The sequence below is a fragment of the Chinchilla lanigera genome, unplaced genomic scaffold, assembly GCF_000276665.1.
Source record: "Chinchilla lanigera isolate Chin_1 unplaced genomic scaffold, ChiLan1.0 scaffold00001, whole genome shotgun sequence".
Lineage (NCBI taxonomy): Eukaryota > Metazoa > Chordata > Mammalia > Rodentia > Chinchillidae > Chinchilla > Chinchilla lanigera.
Genome location: NW_004955402.1, coordinates 55,096,757 through 55,116,732, shown reverse-complemented (window position 1 = coordinate 55,116,732; position 19,976 = coordinate 55,096,757).

The following is a 19,976-nucleotide window of genomic DNA, read 5'->3' as shown; positions in this document are numbered from 1 at the left end:
TCTAGACTTACTTTGCTGAGGAATCTCCAAACTGATTTCCACAGTGGTTTCACCAGTATGCATTCCCACGAGCAGTGGAAAAGAGTTCCTATTTCTCCACAGCCTTCCCAGCATTTGTTATTGGTTGATTTCCTAGAGATAGCCATTTTTACTGGGATGAGATGAAATCTCAGTGTTGTTTTAATTTGCAATTCTCAAATGACTAATGATGTTGAACATTTTCTTGTGTATTTATTTGCCATTTGTATTTCTTTATCTGAGAAGTGTGAATTCATCTCAGATGCCCATTTTTGGATTGGGTCTTTGTATTTGAATGCAGGGATGGTTCAATATATGCAAATCAATAAATGTTATATACCATATCAATAGAGCCAAAGACACAAACCACATGATCATCTCAATAGTTGCAGAAAAAGCTTTCAACAAAGTTCAACACTCAGTCATGATAAAAACAGAAAATAGGAATGGATGGTCTTTACCTCAAGCTGATCAAAGCCGTGTGTGATTAACCAACAGCCAACATCATACTAAATGGATAGACACTAAGAGCTTTCCCTTTAAAATCAGGAACAAGACAAGGATGTCCACTGTCACCACTCTGATTCAACATAGTTCTGAAAGCATTAGCTGGAGTAATTAGACAAGAGAGAGAAATACAAGGAATAAGGATAGGAAAGGAAGAAGTGAAATTATCACTATTTGCAGATGACATGATACTCTACATGGAAGACCCCAAAAATTCCACCAGAAGACTCTTTGTTTTTAAGTAATAAATTCGGTAGTGTAGCTGGATACAGAGTCAACACTCAAAATCTATAATAGGAATTTAAAAGGAAAATAAAAATTGCTATTTGCCTCAGTAAATCAATTATGAGATTCACTGTTGTAGAATTTTTAGAAATCACTATAAAGAAATTTAATGTAAAATAAATTTTAAAAGACAATTAATATGATATATAATGTGAAAATTTTATTTTTGCAGTCCTTGAATTTTCTCCTGATAGTTAAATATAAAAATGTGTTTATAACAGTCATCTCATGAATTAAAAAACTCTATGTTAAAGAAAATTCCATATTTGACTTAGTATAAGATTTATAAATACATCCTGACAATTAGTGATATCTGGTCAGAAAACATGCCCTACTGGAATAAAGTTTTTGTCCTTTTCTACATCACACATAAAATAGGTAAGCATTATTCTGATTAAGTATAATCTACTAAATTTATAAATAAAGTGGCTTTCATATTTTTCTCTCTATTCAAATAATTTTTCAGGAAAAAAAATTGATTTTGGTATTTGTATTCAGAGTAATTGTCATTAAGTCATAGGATAACACTGTCTTAAAAGATGAATCACAAGCAGTTTTTCTACCCTGTTTATTGATTATCCTTCAGCTTATAAAGAGCTTGTAAGGTTAAAAAGCATTTAAAGATTTATTACCAGTGTTGATCCACATTTTGAGCAGTGTTGAAAGCAAATATAAATGTGGTCTGAGCAATATGTACAGCAAATAGTACAGTTTAAATATCAAAATTTAGCAGTTTTAGGAATATTTTCACCACATTATAAGATACATGATTTGTCTACTTATCACATATACAGATTAATTTTTATTTTATTATCAAGAGTCATCATTCCTTTGGTGTTTAATGCGTTATTGATTTAGCTAAAATGAAGCAAATCTCAGTGGTGGTCTACGGAATGTTTTTTAGATTATTGATATTTTTCTTCTTTGAACCTAGCTGTCCTCTTTGCTGTATAGATAGTCTTTAGAAAGTGCACAAATGCATTGTCTCTGACTCTATTTTTGTTTCTATCCTGTCTATTCACATAATTATATTTATTTCTCTCTATCTCTTTTGAGTGTCTATATTTATTAATCTTTATTTTAAATATATTGTCTATACAAATGTATCACATGTACTTACATATGTGTATATGGTTTATGCACAGAAATATATATTTACATAATTGTAAGAAGGTCTCTTCATAAAACACGCCTTTGCATCTACTGCTACAGTGCTACAGTGCTACAGTTTTTAATGTGAGAATTAAAATATGTCATTTTTGCTTTCCTGTGTGATTTTCATATGTTTCATATATTTGTATTGTGTTACCTATAAAATCCTAACTACCTGAAAGAAATTCATATTCTTATTAAACATGAAAATATTTTAGCCATGGATGAAAGATATCTGGAACTTTCATGCAGCTAATAGTTGATAGAAGTAATGTTTTAGCATTAAACTCAAAACAAAAGAAGAATAAAATTTCCCATACTTTTATGTAAATATATTTTGAACGGAAACAAAGTAGTATATTGCTAAAAATCAATTATAACACCTCATTTAAAAGCACTGTAAATTAAAAATGACATTCATCCAGTTAGATCTCAATATATGTAGAAACAAATATGAACAATTTTCATCAGATTAAAAAAAAACAATTACATCATATAGGATTGCTACTTTTCTAAATGTGAAATATTCCCTCCAACTCTGACATTTTGTATATTCTTTAAAAGGTCAGATAAATGTCATTTTCATGTTTCAGAACTAACTTCGCACTGCCAGCTGAAGTAAAAAATGTTTCATTACTCCCAAGTTATCAGCTGCTTACACTCTGCTTCTTCCAAACAAACCAAACAGGCTCCACAAACTCACCAGGATGTGCTGTCTTCAGGTGATTCTCTCTTATTCCGATCTATTAAGCTATTTCTCAAACCAGACTGCTCTATGACAAGCGATTAAACGTATTGAAAACATTCATTCTTTATCATTCTTTCTTAAATACATTTCCAGGTCCTAACTATAGTCAACAACTATTTTACCTCCTCTCCTCCTGTTTCCCAAAAATGAGAATTTGGGAAAATATGCACTCCTTTTTCTTTTACCGGACAGTAATACTCCAATAATCTAATCCAGTGCTAGGGACTGAACAGATGATGATCTTCAGTACTTTGTTCATATCTAATCAACTTTCATTCATATTTTCTAGTTGACCGATTTCTAATCTTTTCCACAGAGTTCCTTACAGATGTCGTTAGCTTCATTAAGCCTTGGTGACCAGGTTTATTTTATACACCCTTGTGCTGGTGGACTCTTGCCAATACTTTCTGCACAAGATATACAGCCAGGCATGGAGATGTGCAGCTGCAATCCCAGGATTCCTAAAGAATGATGCAGGAAGATCACCGTAAATTTTTAGATAGCCTGTGCTAATGAGATCTAGGCCAGCCTGAACTACATAACAAGGCCTTATCTCAAAAAACCAAAACATTAAAAAAAATTAAAAATGATCATAATGATCAATTTTTTCTTTCTTATGTATATTTATTTCAGCCTGTCTCTTTTTTTTTTTTTTTAGACTGGGTATATGCTCTGCAAATATTTCAAAATCTCCTTTAATTATAAAACAGTTAAGATTTTAAAAGCTTTCAAAAACTTGTGTTACCCTACTTCACTCCAACTTTGGCATCACACTTGTTAAAAGAATATTGTATGTGATTGTTCTCAAATGTGCTTACACTTCTTAATAATTATTTTCTGCCTTACCATGTACAAAATGGCGTTATCTGTCACAAAGTTATTTTTTGGAATATTTATAACTTTTTGCCATAATGAATATCAGTGACTCTTTCTTCCATGAACATTTTTAACTTTTTCCAATTTAGACTTTTTCTTTATGTATTAATATTTTTTCTCTTCTTCCTCCACCCCATCTCCTTCTAAGTGTAATGTCATCTAAAATCCACATTTGCTTGTCATTTATAAAATTGGTAATTTCTCATAATCCATTCTATATGTTCTCTGCCTTAGTATAATAAAGAGAACTGTGCATAGCACTCATAGATTCTGTACCCCCAGCAGAGACTTAACAAAACAGAAAAGCAAGAAGCTACATCTGATTCTAAATTTCTCTTATACAATATATATTTATGTATGCCACAGATTCAGAGTCAGTGCTATTTGCAATCATCTCCTTGGAAATCACATTAAATCCAGAATTTACTATATCATTTTTATGAGTATATCTTTAAGATTTGACAATAATTGTTATCTTATTTCTACACATTTATCTCATACTGCCAATGGCCTGCTTGGTTTTATCATGTTTAATTTCTGCCAATAGTCTTATAATGTTAAACATATACTTAAATTTGTTTCTCCTTAAAAATACTCAGATAGATGTAAATTTTTATTTCATATCTTGCTATATATATATCACCAGGTTTTTTATTTTGTAATTGTGATCTTCTCTTATCTGCATTAGTACAACTGCTTTAAATAAATTTAAAAATTTCCATTTGAAACTAAATGATTCTGAGGAAATTTCATTAGACTCCAAGTAAATGCAGGCTAATCATTCTGATATTCTTTGATGAATTATTTGGAAAAAATAATTTGTATATATTTACAGGATATAATGTGACTTTTGATATATCTATGTATTTATAAAATATTGTGAAATGATTACCATATTGATATCAATAAACATATCCATTCACCTCACATAGCTCCTTCAGGGGAGTCAAAAGGCACAATATCCAAATTCTTGGTAAATTTCAAGTATACAACACAGTATAAAAATTAACTATAGCCATTCTCTTGTACTTCTTATCACTACAATTTATTAAAGTAATGTATCCTTTAATAAATTTCTTCCGATTTCCCCCAACAGAGATCATTGTGGTAACCAATATTTCACTCCTTGCTTCTATGAATCTGAAGATTTTAGAATTCATCAAGAATGACATCGTAAAATATCCTTATTTCTGCATTTGACTTTAGTTCATAATGACCTCCAGACTCATCCACATTGTCTGATAAAGCAGGAGGTCCTTACTTTGTAAAACCTAAAGAATGTTTTGTGATGTGTGTGCTCTCTTTATGGATTTATCCATCAAATAATACCTTGGCTACTATAAATAATGATGCAGTTATTCAAGATACTGGTTTTTTCCCTTTGTATATAATCCAAAAATTAAATTGCTAGATCTAGTGACAAAAGGTGTTTTTTGTTTGTTTGATTTTGGTTTTGTTTACTTTTTTGCCATACTGAGCATTAAATCCAGGGATTTTTCATTAAGCTGTACTGCCAGCCATGTGTTTCTGATGTAATTTTCAAGAACTATTAACAAAATCAGTATCATTGAGGGCTTAGTATATAGCTGAGTGGCACAAGCACCTGCCTAGTAAGCACAAGGTCTTGAGTTTGATTTCCAGTACCAAAAAAAATAGTCAGTATCACTGAGATTCCCTCCATTTTTCAAACTTTTTAAAGAAAAACTTTATGCACATATTTAAGTCTTTAATGCATTTTGTGTTGATTTTTTGTGTATGGGGTATGACAATTTTCCAATTTCATTATCACAGATATATACAAATTGTTCCCAAGATCCAGTATTTAAAAAAATGCTCTTTCTTCCTTTTGGAACTTTGATGCACTTTTCAAAGATTAGATTAATGTATATGAGAAGATTTATCTCTTACAGTATCATTTTTAGCTCCATTGGTCTATGTGTCTTTTAAAATGTTGATATAATATTTTGATTAACACAGTGTAAACATAGGTTTACACTATAATTTTAAATCAGAGAATATGATTCTCTAAGTTTGAATTTGCTTGAGACTATTGTGGCTATTAAGGGTCACTTATGATTACATTTTATAATTAAGACTTTTTTTATATTCTGTGAAGAATTCCATTAGAATTTCAATACCAATTACATTAAATGTGTAAATCATGTGGAAATGAAATATGGACATAGTAACAATATCCTTACAATAAATAAATGTGAGCTATCTATATTTTAATATTTGTTGTACTTTTGTACAGTAGATGGTGATTACATTCATTGTGTGCTTTGGTACATGTACATATGACTTCATAATTCATTTTATGCTTTCTAATTTCTTTTACCAAAATTTTATTTTTAATGAAAAAACTTTTACCATTTTGATTTAATTTATGTCTCAGCATTTTATTGTTTTTTTGGTTATTTAAAATCAAATTGTTTTCTTGATCTTTTGGATAGTGTGTTTTTCATGTAAAACGAAGAGCTCATTATTTTTGTTAACTTTTGCATCATGCAATTTTACTGAATTCACGTATCAGTCACATTTTAATGAAACCTTTAAGGTTTTACAGAAAGGATTAAAGGTAGTTTTATGCTATGTTTTCTACAAACTTTCCCATCCCAAAGCACATGTATTATAGGTAAGCTTCCCAGGGAGTCTCTGTTAGGACTACTGGAGCCTTTATGAGTTGGGGTCTATTCAAAGGATTTCCAATCATTTTGTATCATTGTCGGTGAGCTCTCAAAAAGGATAGTAGGACCCCCATCCCACTCTATTTCCTTGCCATTTCTTGAAAAGGGGTAAATAGTTTTTTTACAACATGCTTGCACAATATTTGGCTCCAAACCAAAAGCTCAGAGTAATGGGCCGACTGATGGTGGACTAAAACCTCCATAAACATGAGTCAAAATAAACTCTTTGTCTTCATAAATTGAATATATTGGTATTTACTATAGTAAAAGAAACCCAGCTGGTATATTTCATCCTTTCTGTTCTAGTGGAATGCTATTTATGTCCTTTCTTTGTCTAATTGCTCTACATAGGACCACCACGACTTCACTGAGTCTAATGGTGACAGTGGATTCTTTTCGCTTTACTGGACTGTAAAGTTTTCAATTTTCCACTTTGATAAGGATAGTAACTTCATGTGCTTCTCATGAGGACTTCATTTTGTTAAATTTCTTCTTTAGTTATTTTGGTTGAGATTTTGTTGATCCTTGTCAATTCTTTTTCTGCACCTATTGAGATAATCATATGGATTTGAACTTTCATTTTTAATGTAATGTACTATCCAGGACCTGGCCAAGATTCTCAACTGCCTGTATGAAGGATATGGCAAAAAGTGAAATAAAAGACAGAGACAAATTTAGCTGGGAGGTCAGTGCCTCAAAATGGGAAAAGATGAAGGTGCTCTGAGCTAGCCACTATTTACTGGGTGCACACAACAATCAGAGGGTGTATCAGATGACTCAGAGGGAGGAAGTGATCTTATGCAGATGAGGACCTTATTTCGGTGAGGATCAGTTCAGATGAGGACAGTGAATGTGCAAGGCATTCTTACATTAGCAAGTTGGAAGAGATAGCAGGTTAACAAGGAGTTTGCTCTTTCCCCAAGGTGGAACTTTTTCTTATTACTACTTGGTTCTCAAGGAACAAGGATGTCCTTAGATGATGTAATCTTGCCCTGGAGCATCACAGCATCATGGTATCCTTGAAACCTCAATTGTAACAAAAGGCACAGCGAGTTAGGTTTCTGCATACCACAGCCAGTGCTCATGACAAGATCTGAGGCCTCAGACAAGCTTTAACCACAACTTAATTGTGAAATGATATTTTGCAAAATAATTATATGAATTGGACCTCAACAATGTATCACACTGGTTGATTTACTCACGTTGAATCAACATTACATCCCAGAAATAAACACTATTTGACCATTATGTGTGAATATTTTTAAATGCATGTGATACCAGCTTGAGGTTCTTTTTGTTTATGTTCATCAGAAAAAATAGTCCATAGTTGTATTTTTTGTGATGTGTTTTTGTGGCATTAGTATTCAGCTAATGCTTGTCTCATAAAATTGAAATTGGACATGTTTCATCTGGTTTTGTTTTTCCTTTAAAAGAGTTTTAAAAAATGTTGGTACTATTCCTTCCTCTGAAGTTTTTGCAGAATTCACCTAATCCTGGGATTTTCTCTGCTAGGAAGTTTTTAATTACTGGTACAATCTTCAAATTCTTCTTGACCTGTTAAATCTCTCTATTTTTCATGATTCATTTTTGACAAAGTGAATCTATGTTTCTATGAATATATCTATATTTCCTTCTAAGTTGTCCAGTTTGTTGAATGAACTTGAAATTGTTTACAAAAATCTCTACAATCAATTACAATTCTGAAGCATTCTTTGTAATATCTCAAAAACTGTTTTTTACTTCAGAAAAACATTTTAAGCATTCTTTATTTTTCTAGCTAAGTTTGTCAATTTTTTTTTTTACAATCAGACATAGCATACAAGTTTTTCCTACATCTATTTTACTGATAATATAGAAAACTGAGTAATGAAATTAGAGCAAGTCTAGCAATGAACAGCGATTTGATATCTCACATCAAACACTAAATTAGCAACCAGTGCACATATGAAAATGTTTTCCTCATTCTAAAAGGGCCATGTTCCTCTGATGGGGAGCTAGAGAGGCTGAATCATGTCTGCTACCCAAAGACACCGAGATCTTAATGTCTGAAATATGTTATCTTTTATGAGGAAAAGGACTCTGAAGATATGATCTGGGGTTTGGGAAGTTACCCAGATTATCTGATTGATTCATGTACAATATTTTCAAATTAAGAAAAAACTTTGGTTAGGTAATCAGAGAGATGAGAGAGAGAGAGTGAGGGTGAAGAGACGCTATGCTGTGTGAGATTCTAAAGATCTCCCATGCTGAAAAGTTGAAGAACATAGGTCTTCAGGAGCTGGGAAAGGTAGAGAGGGATTTTCTCCTAGAACTTTCTAAGAGAACAAAACTTTGCTGACACTGTTTGAGTCCAGCTCAGGGATATTCAAATTACATTCCAACATCCACAACTATAAATCAATCAACTTGTGCTGTCTTAATCTACTAGAGTTCTAGTAAGCTCTTTACAGCAGCCAGAAGTAACTTAACACATACTTATTTTTCTCCTAATAGGAAATGACCTCCAAAAATTAAAATTTGATGTAGAATAAAATGATTAAATTTCACTAATTTAACATATCAAACCTATTCATCAAAGGAACCAAGTATCCAGCATTTCTTATCACAGCACTACTGTTGCTATTTACACTGCTTTTAACATATTTACTATTAATACAGAAAAACAGAGAAATATCATCATTACCACTTTAACTTCCACTGAAAAAGTGTAGGAGAAAGTATTTTGTACTTGTAAGGTAGATGTGGTCTCTCAATCTTATCATACACCTTGATTACTATTTGCACTGAATTATTGTTCTCTATAGTAATATAATACCCAGTACTTATAACTCAATCAAAAGATAATATTCCTTTTAGTATTTAGAAGACTTGATATTTTATTTTAGTCTAAGCCATATAAAATGCATAATCTTTCAGTATTTCAGTACAGAGTCTCAGATCCCTCCTCTAAAACAATAGAAAACTAGATAACTTCTCTATCAAATATGCCATGGCTTAAATACCTGTGAGATGGAAAAGCAACTCTGAGAGGCCTGGGGAAAGCTGCAGAGTGCTCTGCTTATTCCAGTAGAGTATATTATTTGTGCAAGTAAGTTTGTAAGATTCAGCCATTAATTAGTGAACTCAGAGCAATTTAATAACAGGGAAAAATCCCATGCCATTTTCCATAGATTTCAAGTAAGTGATTTTGGAACTTAATCACCAGTACTGAAGTTTATTTTCATGTTGTTTATTTTATATTCTCTCCATTGTTAGCATTATACTACAATTATTTAGAAAACTATAAGAATTAGGAAACTGAAACTAAACAAATCTTCAGTCTGGGTTTAATCCTATACTCTGTGAATATTTCTTAAAATGTCTGATCTCTAGAGCTAGATCAGACATCCTAAGGATAACAAATTATCAACAATCTTTAAATAATAAGCTATATATATAATATACATGCAAGTATATAATATATACATATATAATACATATATTGTAAAGGTAGACAAAGGAAAATATATTCAAACAAGAAAAAATTGTCAAATTTTGACATCACTTCATGATAATGCTCCAATTTCCCATGTCATTATTTACTCTCTCAAAAGTAATATTAATCACTGTGAACTTCAGGTTCTTCACATAAATAAAAGTAATAGTCTGTACTGTAACAATAAATTGAGATGATTGAAGTAGCATCTATCACTTAACATCATCCCATCACCTTTGCTCCATCTCTTTAAGAAAAACTGAACCTCACTTCACCATCCCAGGGCAAGACAAGATAATCAAACCAATATTTCTGGGTTCCTTTTAGGTATGAAGGTCTCAGACAGGTTCACTTTGAACAGGAAACTTGACCACAGGAGGACAATCTATGCCTTGGCCTTCTAGGGTGTGAGTTAATGACCTCTTCATCTCTCAATCAATGGCAATGTGAAGCTACTACCAGTGTTTCACCAAAAATAAGGCCTACCTGAAAAATAATCCTCTTTGAAAATTAGAGATCAGAAAATGCCAGTACCAATCAGCCCATCTTCTCCCTAAGAGAGTGGCCAGTGAGCAGGAGAATAGTGATAACAAGGACTGGATGATGTGGGCTGGCGTTTTTTGTTTGTTTGTTTGTTTGTTTTTTGCCTCTAATTTTCAAGGATGACTATTTTCCAGCTAGATATTATACTCAGGAAAAGAGTTATGCAGCCTCTGTCACAGGCAGGCCTCCTGAAACAATGGTAGGAGAAAATTAAGTTAATACCCTGAAAAAGAGAAGATGAGAAGAAATAAAATTTTAAGACAAATTCTTACCTAAAACAAGCAGTGTGTGTGAGAGCTCTTTTAAACTGAAATGTCATATATGCAATTTATGAAACCATTCTGTGCTTCCAAACCTTTGATTCTCTAAAGAATTGGAAACACCATACTTTGCAAATCCCTAGCTCAAGTGTTGAATAGCAGTTATTTTTTCCTGGGCTTGGTTTTAAACTTACAGTGCTTGCTTTCAGGGAATGCTGCCAAATAATACAGTGAAACAAGGTCCATGGCAAATCAGGAAGTTTTTTCGGGCCTCAAGAATAGTCCTTGTTTATAAATTGAGCTGCTATAAACATGGGTGCACTTATATTGCTGTGATATGATTGTTGTCAGATCTTCTGGGAAAACACCCAGAAGGGAAATAGCTGGGTTGAATGGGTCCTCTAGACCTATTTTGCTGAGGAGTCTCCAAATTGATTTCCGCAGTGGTTTCACCAGTCTGCATTCCCACCAGCAGTGGAGAAGGGTTCCTAGTTCTCCATAGCCTGGCCAGCACTTGTTATTGGTTGATTTCTTAATGCTAGCCATTCTTACTGGGGTGAGATGAATTCTCAATGTTGTTTTAATTTGCATTTCTCAAATGACTAATAATGTGAAATATTTTCTCATGCATTTATTTGTCATTTGTATTTCTTTATCTGATAAGTGTGTATTCATCTCAGATATCCATTTTTGAATTGGGTCTTTGAATTTGAATGCAGGGATGGTTCAATATACTGAAAGGAACAGTTAATGATTAATTATTTGATCAATATTGCATGTCTATATCTGTTTCCATGAGAAACCACTTTGAAGATATTCCTATGTAATACAACAACCATTATTAATTCCCTACCACTTTGTCTGCAATTCAGTACTGCCTGTATTGTTCTTATGCTGTTTTGTAAATGGATGGCTGCTTGTTAATACGTGTTCCTTATTTTATATTTTATATTTCCTTATTTTATAAAAATTAAAAAAAAGAATAATCCTTGAGAATAACGAAATGTTTATATGAGGAAACAAGATCCAGGCTCCTTAAGAATAATTAGGGAAGTCAGCCAGGTAAAGCAGCGGTGGAAGGTTTGGTGGGAAGATTGCAGAGACTACTCAGTCTTGGAGCCATCGCTGCAAAATCCACAGGGGAAGGGAAACTTGGAGCTTCGTGGGAGTTGCTTGTTCCCTTTGGAACACAGAGGAAGAGAGAAATGGTGTTGATGGAGTGGAAGAGCAGGAATGAAACAGGGAATAAGCTGCTCTTCCACTCCATCAACACCATTTCTCTCTTCCTCTGTGTTCCAAAGGGAACAAGCAACTCCCACGAAGGAGGGTTGCCCAAGATAACGGTAAACTTTTCTTTCTCTAAGACCCTCCGTGTATTCTGATTACTCATGGTCAACATATTCCATTTCCACGCTCCTGGCTGTTCTCCAAAACAGCAGAAAGGGCCCCACCGCCCACCCTCGCCGGGCAGAGAAGCATCAAAGAAACTAGAAACTACCCTAAAGTAGAGTTAGCACTGCATGTCTGCAATTCTGTGGCAAATATAAGGAAAAGGGAAACTTACGCTTCAGGTATACAATCTTTGGAATCAAATTAGCAAGTAAAAGCATTAATAAAAAATATTTCTTTTTAAATAAATTTTGCCATTACATGCAATATTTATTTTAAAGACATACTGTATATATCACATCTTTAATCATCTATATAACTTCTTTATGTTATAGAAATACTGTAATAATATAGAGGATAAATTGAGTAATAAAGAGAAATACTGTTATATGATATAATTAAAATGTTTTTCATATATATTTACATATTACTTCAGAGTTTTAGTTAAAATTGATTTCAGCTCTTTGATGGAAAATTTAGAAACTATTATATAAATGTGTAGAAGCCTGTGTGCATGCATACACTGCCATTTCATTATAAAATTTAAAAATAGTAAGAGCATTCTCAACACTACTCCATGTTCAATCAATGAATAGTCATAAAAAGTTATCAGTAATATTATAAAATATAATATCAAAATTGTATGTGTTGGAAAGAATTTATCTATAAATCTAGGTAACTTGGAAAATTAGTAAATTAAATAATTTAACCTGATAGCAATTCTTATTGTGAGAAAAAAAATACTTGAAAAACATCCATGGAATAAAAAGGTTATGATAATACTTTCTTTGAAATATCCCTCTGAGCAAAGGGGTAATTGTTACAAATAAAGGAGAAAGTAATATTTTCTGTTTTCTTTTAAATAATATTCAAAAGTAGACTGTTGAAAATATAAGAATGTTTTTGTTCTTTTTTGAATGACACCACTGTTAGTTTTATATAAAACTTAGAGAATATGTGAAAGTACAGTTTGTAAAATTATACATATGCTCTTTTATCCTTAAAAGAATAGCTTTTAGACACCATTCATTGTCCATTAATATTCACAAATGACAGATTAAAATATGCATACACTCTCCAAGATGACTTTGCCCTTTTGTGATAAAGGTTTTAAAGTTTAAACTTAAGTATTTGTGCATCGAAATTCCACAGAGCATCATTTGCTTTAGGAAAAAATGTAGTGTTCACTTTCGCTGTCATTTTTCAGAATGAATATAAGTACATTTTTATGTTAATATTTTAATAATGCATGACATTCTATAACACATTTCATGAGGAAAAATTTATTCTACTGCCCCAAAACATTTATATGGGATATTTATTGTCATGTCTAGTCAATACACAGATGCTAATGTATTCATGATTTACATATGGATGCTGCGTGTATGAATACATACCCTTGTTTTCTGACTTATGCATAAATGTTTTTGTGAATGATTACAAACATTGCCAGGGCCTCTCCCTGTCCCCTGGAGCATAAGAGTGTATCCCACAAATGTCCAGCTGTCACCATTTACATTTCTGTGACTGTCTTGGAAGTTGCTTTTTCACATTTGCAGTGCAGGTTGCAATTCCAGGAAGCCATCTCTCCTTGGAAGCTTTCCGAATCTAGCACCTCTAGGGAGGTGATGCCTACCCCTTCCCCAAGCCACCTTGTCCCTTGAGTGAAAATCTGTTTTAAACTATGCCGAGTTCCCTCAGAGCATGAAGCTCCAAATATCTATGGTGCTGCCTGGCTTTGTAAGGTATGTTACTATTAAACTATTCCCCAGGTCACAGTCCCCCTCACTCTGCCAGAATTGGCTGCTTCTCCCAAGAAGGCTACTTATCAGTTTCGAAGGATGTAAGAGTGAGACCTCGTGTGTTTCCTTTTATTTTGCCTTCTGCATAGTAGGCACTCGACAGATATATAAATATATATGTGAATATATCTATACAGATTGGTACATAGTGTTTTTGAGAATACATATGTATTTCAGAAGTTTCCATAAAGCTCCTCCATATGCTCCAAAAAACAGGGCGTTTTCCTTGTTCTCCATGCTATCTTCACACAGCTGCTTCTCTGCAATCTGCAGTCTGTCTTCCAGCTCCTCCCCCCATGCAAAAAAATGTTATAACCACCAAACTACATATCTTAACAACACCTGTAATATCTGTTTCCCTACTTATTTACATATGTATACTGTACTCATAATATAAACAATCGTGTGTGTAGTTACACATTTATATGAGCTGTATCCATCTTTGTGTGTTATAACTTTGTCTATATTTAAGCAGCATATTTAGCTTATATCCATCATAAATATTTACATATCACTTTAAAACAATTTAATATCATTCGAAACTAACAAAGACTGTGAATTTTCATTTGTGAATTTATATTTGTCGGAGCATACTCAATTACTTTCAGTTAGTGAGGAAAATTATAAAAACAAGACTTTTATAAGTCACATATTTTTTAGGACATAGAAGACAATACATTGTGAAACCATCCAGAACATACGTTGGCACTAATTTCCAGTACAAAGGAGTCACCACACATAGAGTTGACACAATGTAGGTTTATTTCAATGAAATTTGAATTTTTTAAAACAAAAGCATATTTTAATTTCTTTAGTCAAACTAATAATGTAAAAAATTATGTAGATATGTGTTTAATGACAGTTATAATCTAAATCAACTAATTAATATATTTCAATCACTTTATCTATGTTTTTGCAACATTCAGTGTAGGTTTCTTACTACTTATTTTAAAGAGAAAAATACTACTGATCCCTAAGGAAAAAGACATACATCCAAAACACATAAATAATTTTTAAAAATCAGAACCTCCAAATTCAAATACCCAATCCAAAAATGGACATCTGAGATGAACACACACCTCTCAGATAAGTACAAATGGCAAATAACTATATGGAAAAATGTTCAACATCATTGGTCATCAGAGAAATGCAAATTAAAACACTGAGATTCCATCTCACCCTAGAAAGAATTGCTATCATCAAGAAATCAACCAACAACAAACGCTGGAGGGACTGTGGGATAAAACAACTCTTCTCCACTGTTAGTGGGACTGTAGACTAGTACAGCCACTGTGGAAATCAGTAGGGACATGCCTCAAAAAACTAGGATTAGAGATCCCATTCAACTCAGCTATTCTCTTTCTGGAAGAATTAAAAAATATCATAAGACAGCAATATATGTGCACCTATGTTTATGGAAGCTTAATTTATAATAGCTAAATTTTGGAAACATTCCAAATGCACATCAACTGAGAAATGGATAAAAAAGATGTGGTCTCTTTATAGGATAGATTACTACTCAGCCATAAAGAAGGATGAACTTGACACTTCTATAAGTAAATGGATGTAAATTGGAACCATAATTACAAGTGAAATAAATCAGACACATGAGAATTCTCTTGTTAAAAAATAAAAATGCACCTTTCTTAAAATGACAAAGGTTCATTACTACACATGACAAATGTTTAAAGTAGAACTTTGATTGGGCCTCTTGTCCCTTTCTCTTGCTCACCCATACGAAATAGATTAAATTTAAAACAAAATTCTCCTCTATTTTCCAGATTCAAAATTGTCTGTGATATTTGAAAAATGCAGGTCAGCCTTGGGGATCATACATCTCTGTCTGCAGAATCATTATCGTAGTTACTATCACTTACTTCATAAAGTAATGTAAATTGTTGGAAAATGGCTTATTTGAAATGTTTCTTTGCCAGACTTTTAAAGCTTTGAAGTCTTTATGTGGATAATTTCCAAATGCTGTGAGTTTCTTGAGTTGACACATGCTGGGAATGAAATTTAATCTCTCAAAAAATTGAGAGAAATCTCTGTCACTTTTTTCTGAGAAAATTCACTTTCTTCTGGATCTGTAAAAAATAGGTTATTTCACGTTTCCTGGGGACTTAAAATGAGTGCTGCCAATCTCCAAATATTCTGTCTGACAACCGTCATTATCCTAGGAAACTCAAGAATTGGTGTAGGCTGATTTCATATTTATTCAGAGTGTTGGTGATGATCCATGAGCTTGGCAAAATAATTCCTCAAAAAAAATCTTGAATGAAACACTATTTTTCCTGTCTGTATTCAATATTGTTTCATGTATGGGTTTTCATCTAATGGGAGAGAAAACCAGGGAGTGAGAGGAGCAGCAGGGTACGAAGGGGAGCACTCAAGCAGAGGCTGCTCTGACGCAGGTCAAGGCGGCAACTCTGCGCTCTCTGATGGCCGGTGGCCAGCTGCTGTCCTGTCCTCTCCTGAGGCTCCCTGATCTCCACTGCCACTCCACTGAGCTTTAAGGACAAGGCATGTTCAGGATTTTGTCATCTGACTACACTCTGAGCTTAGGTGTGTTTCTATCTCTTGGCTAGGAATACGAATATTAATTGTCATTTAATAAAACTAAAATAGCTACCAGTAATGTTAAACATTCAAATTTGGAACACCTGGTGACAGGCATAATGTAGTCCTTCAAACATAATTCAGCGTATCTGATATACAATATATTCAACACATTCTGCTGTGTTCAAAAACATCTAGATTTTGTAATATACTAGGATCCACAACATGAGGTGAAACAGTGACAGAGGATATGGTATAAAAGATTTCTTATTTACATATCTTTAGTATAATTTGAGACTGCATTTTTTTTTAAACTTTTGAGGGGAAATTGATATGTGTGTGGTCTTTTTTTTTTCTCTTTTATTTTTTAAAGAGAATAAAATAATAAAAAACATTAAAAATGATACAGAGTTTCACTAAACAAGATGATAGGAAGTCAACAGTGGTTGTTAATTGCATAGTGTCTTCAAATCAGTTATTCAGACTAACGTTTGTTTATTTATTTTGAGACAAGGTTTCTCTATGCAGTTCAGGCTGGCCTTGAACTCAATTTGTAACCCAGGCTGGCCTCAAACTCACAGTGATCCTCCTGCCTCAGCCTCCTGAGTGCTGGCATTACAAGCATGTGCCACCCTACCCATCTAATTTGACATTTTGAAAATGAATGTTTTTGGTCTTTAGCTACCTCACCAAAGAGATGCTATTTTTATTGCTTAATCTTAAGGGAGCTGTTATTATTCATTTTTCATTTCTTGTGTTTAAGGTATAAAAACAGGTCAATACTTATAATAGAAGATAAATTCAAAATCTGATTTGTAGTGCAAAAACTAATAGGACCAGTGGTAAAATGCTTAAATGCTAGGCATTTAACTTAACAAAAATAACCCTGACTACAACATCACTTAAGGGCTCTGAAGACTGATTGTAGAGTAAAATTTAAAAACAAAGTAAATATCGATGTTCTTCAAAAAATTTTTACTGAGAAAATAAATAATAAACCATATTATAGTTTTTCTCTTGAGTATTTTCTAATGTATTTTAACATAATGATAAGTATAATTGTAAATCTAAGATTATGAGAAATAAAGCTGTACTATTTCTGATATACTGACTACATACTTACATAGCATTATTGAGTTTTCCAAATTAGAAATGAAGCAAAAATATATATTTTTATTGAAAAGAAAGGAGTCGTGATTCCTCTAAATTCATAGCTAAGTAATCTAACTATAATTTTAAACCCATCCTAGAATAAGCCTATCAAGCTCCTGCAATTAAAGACTGTGAAGATTAAAGTTAATTTTATTGACTTAATAAATCAGTTAATTATTAAACATAGGCTAATTTCGATAGATCTATCAATCAATCAGTCAACAAAATTGTTGACATTGGGTGGAGACAGCTTAATTTTTCTGTCCCCACTCTTCCTATTGTGACAACAAAGAATCTGAGATTTCAAACCTTAGCCTAGTCAAATCCTTCAGGCTTATTATACACATATCTCTAATGTCTCCTGTAAATGTTTTTAAAAGACAGCCTTCAACATGGATTTAAAAGTTTTTTTTTAAATTCATACACTGTTAAACTTTCATTATGATGTTTTGTTACTTTATCTTATCAACATTTCTCTATATTCATTACTTAAAGAAAATATATCAGAAACAGCTGAATATGATAAATCCCAATGACAATTAGAGGTATCAACTTCACCTGATTTACTCTTTTCCATTTAATGTTTTGTATAATGTAAAATTTTCAAATAGATATTCAAAGTGTGGCAAACCTAGCTGACTACTATAAAATTGTCAAATTTAGATAAGTATATTGAAAAAATTACGATTTAGTCCAATTGTGTTCTCCACCTACAGCAATTTGATCATAGTCATGTGCTTTGAGCTTTCTCTCTCTCTCTGTCTCACACACACACACACACGGGGGGGGGTCCCCCGCCCCCTTCACGTATAGTTTCCCTTCCTTGGGTTTTAGTTACTTGGAAACAAATATATGGTCCAAAAAAACTAAATGGAAAAGTCTACAAATAAAAATTTTATAAATTTTCCATTTTATGAGATTTTGAAGCGCACGATGGACGCTCAGCCGTGGTTTCCCCTCGCGCAGGGCATGCGGATCATCCCTCTGCCCGAATATACGTGTTATGTGTCCCGACCACCTGCTCTCATCGGCCACTTAGATCTCCTGCAACAGCATCACAGTGCTGTGTTCCAGGAACATTTATTAAATTTAAGAGTGTCCACAAAGTATGAGATTAGTGAGTCTGATAATTTGATTAAGACAAAGAGTAGTAAAACATGCTTCCTGTAGGTGATAAGTGAAAATATGTTAAGGTATTTTGAGAGGCAGAGAGGAAGAGAGACCATCCACAGAACGTTTACTAAAGCGTACTGTTACAAGAACCAATTCTATTCTTTAATTTATTATATTCAGAACTGTTTGAGAAAATAGAAAGATTGTAAATTTATCTTTATAGGTAAAGTGCTTATATTGTACAATGAGCTTTAAGTATATTTTATGTAACTTTGAAGACTTAACCTCGTGCCATTTATGAATTAGTGACAGCATAAAAAAGGTGAACATTTCTTTCCTTTTTCCTTATTCACTAGGGGTTTTATGTCTTGGGTGAGTGCACCATAACTTGAGTGATAATGAACTTGATTTTCCTTGTCCCATACAAAGTGGGGAATCCCATTGCTCCAGGGTTGGGAGCAGAGCACAGTGGTAAAACCTGAAGACGTGCGCTGGCCGCAGCCATCAGCTCAGGAGCAAACGCTTACTCAGGTCACATGGATCCCTGAGCATGAGAACAGGACAACAATAACACTCGCAATATTTAAGGATCCCTTGTTTAATGGTCATTAAGTCTCATCCTAATTTACGTATTCATCAAATTAGTAATTAACCTTTACCTTAATTTATATGCTCATTAAATTCTGTAGAATAATCCTGTGTGAAACACCTTTAAAAAAATCTTTCCCAGGTCATACTCTTTCTTATATGTAATAGATTCCAAATTTACATCCCCAGATTGACTTTCCACTAAACCCTAGGTGTTGTCAGGATTTCTGTAGTTGGATGCCAAATAAATGTTTTAAATTTATCATACCAGAATTAAAAATTTTGATTAATCATTACCCCTATTCTATTTTTATGCTTACCCAATGCACACGTCCTGTGCTCTGGGAAAATGTTGTTAAATTGTCACCACTCTCTCTCTTCCCTCTCCTCTTTCCTCTTTCTTACCCACTCCTCTTTTGACTCTTTTTGTACCTGTCTCTTTTCTCCTCTAGTCTCTCTTTCTCTTTTCCTTATCTGTCTCTCCCTTGCCTGCACTTTTCTTTCATGCAACAGCTAATGCAACACCAAACTCCTCTTTCTCACTCATCACATTATATTCAGAAGCTCATGAGTATTTAAAATTTCCACTGTGAACACTCTGGTTCACACTGCTAATGCATCTTCACTAGTCTTCATCAACAGTATTATTCCTTAGTAATAGTTTATGCTTGGGATTTTGCCTTTCTTCTACATGTATACCACAGAAGAATAAAGAATTGTACTAAAATTTGTGTAAGATATTATCATTTTTCTGCTAAAATTATTCCCAGTCCTCTTGCTTTTCCCAGGGGAAAATGAAGGTCCTTGCACTGACCCACCTGTTCT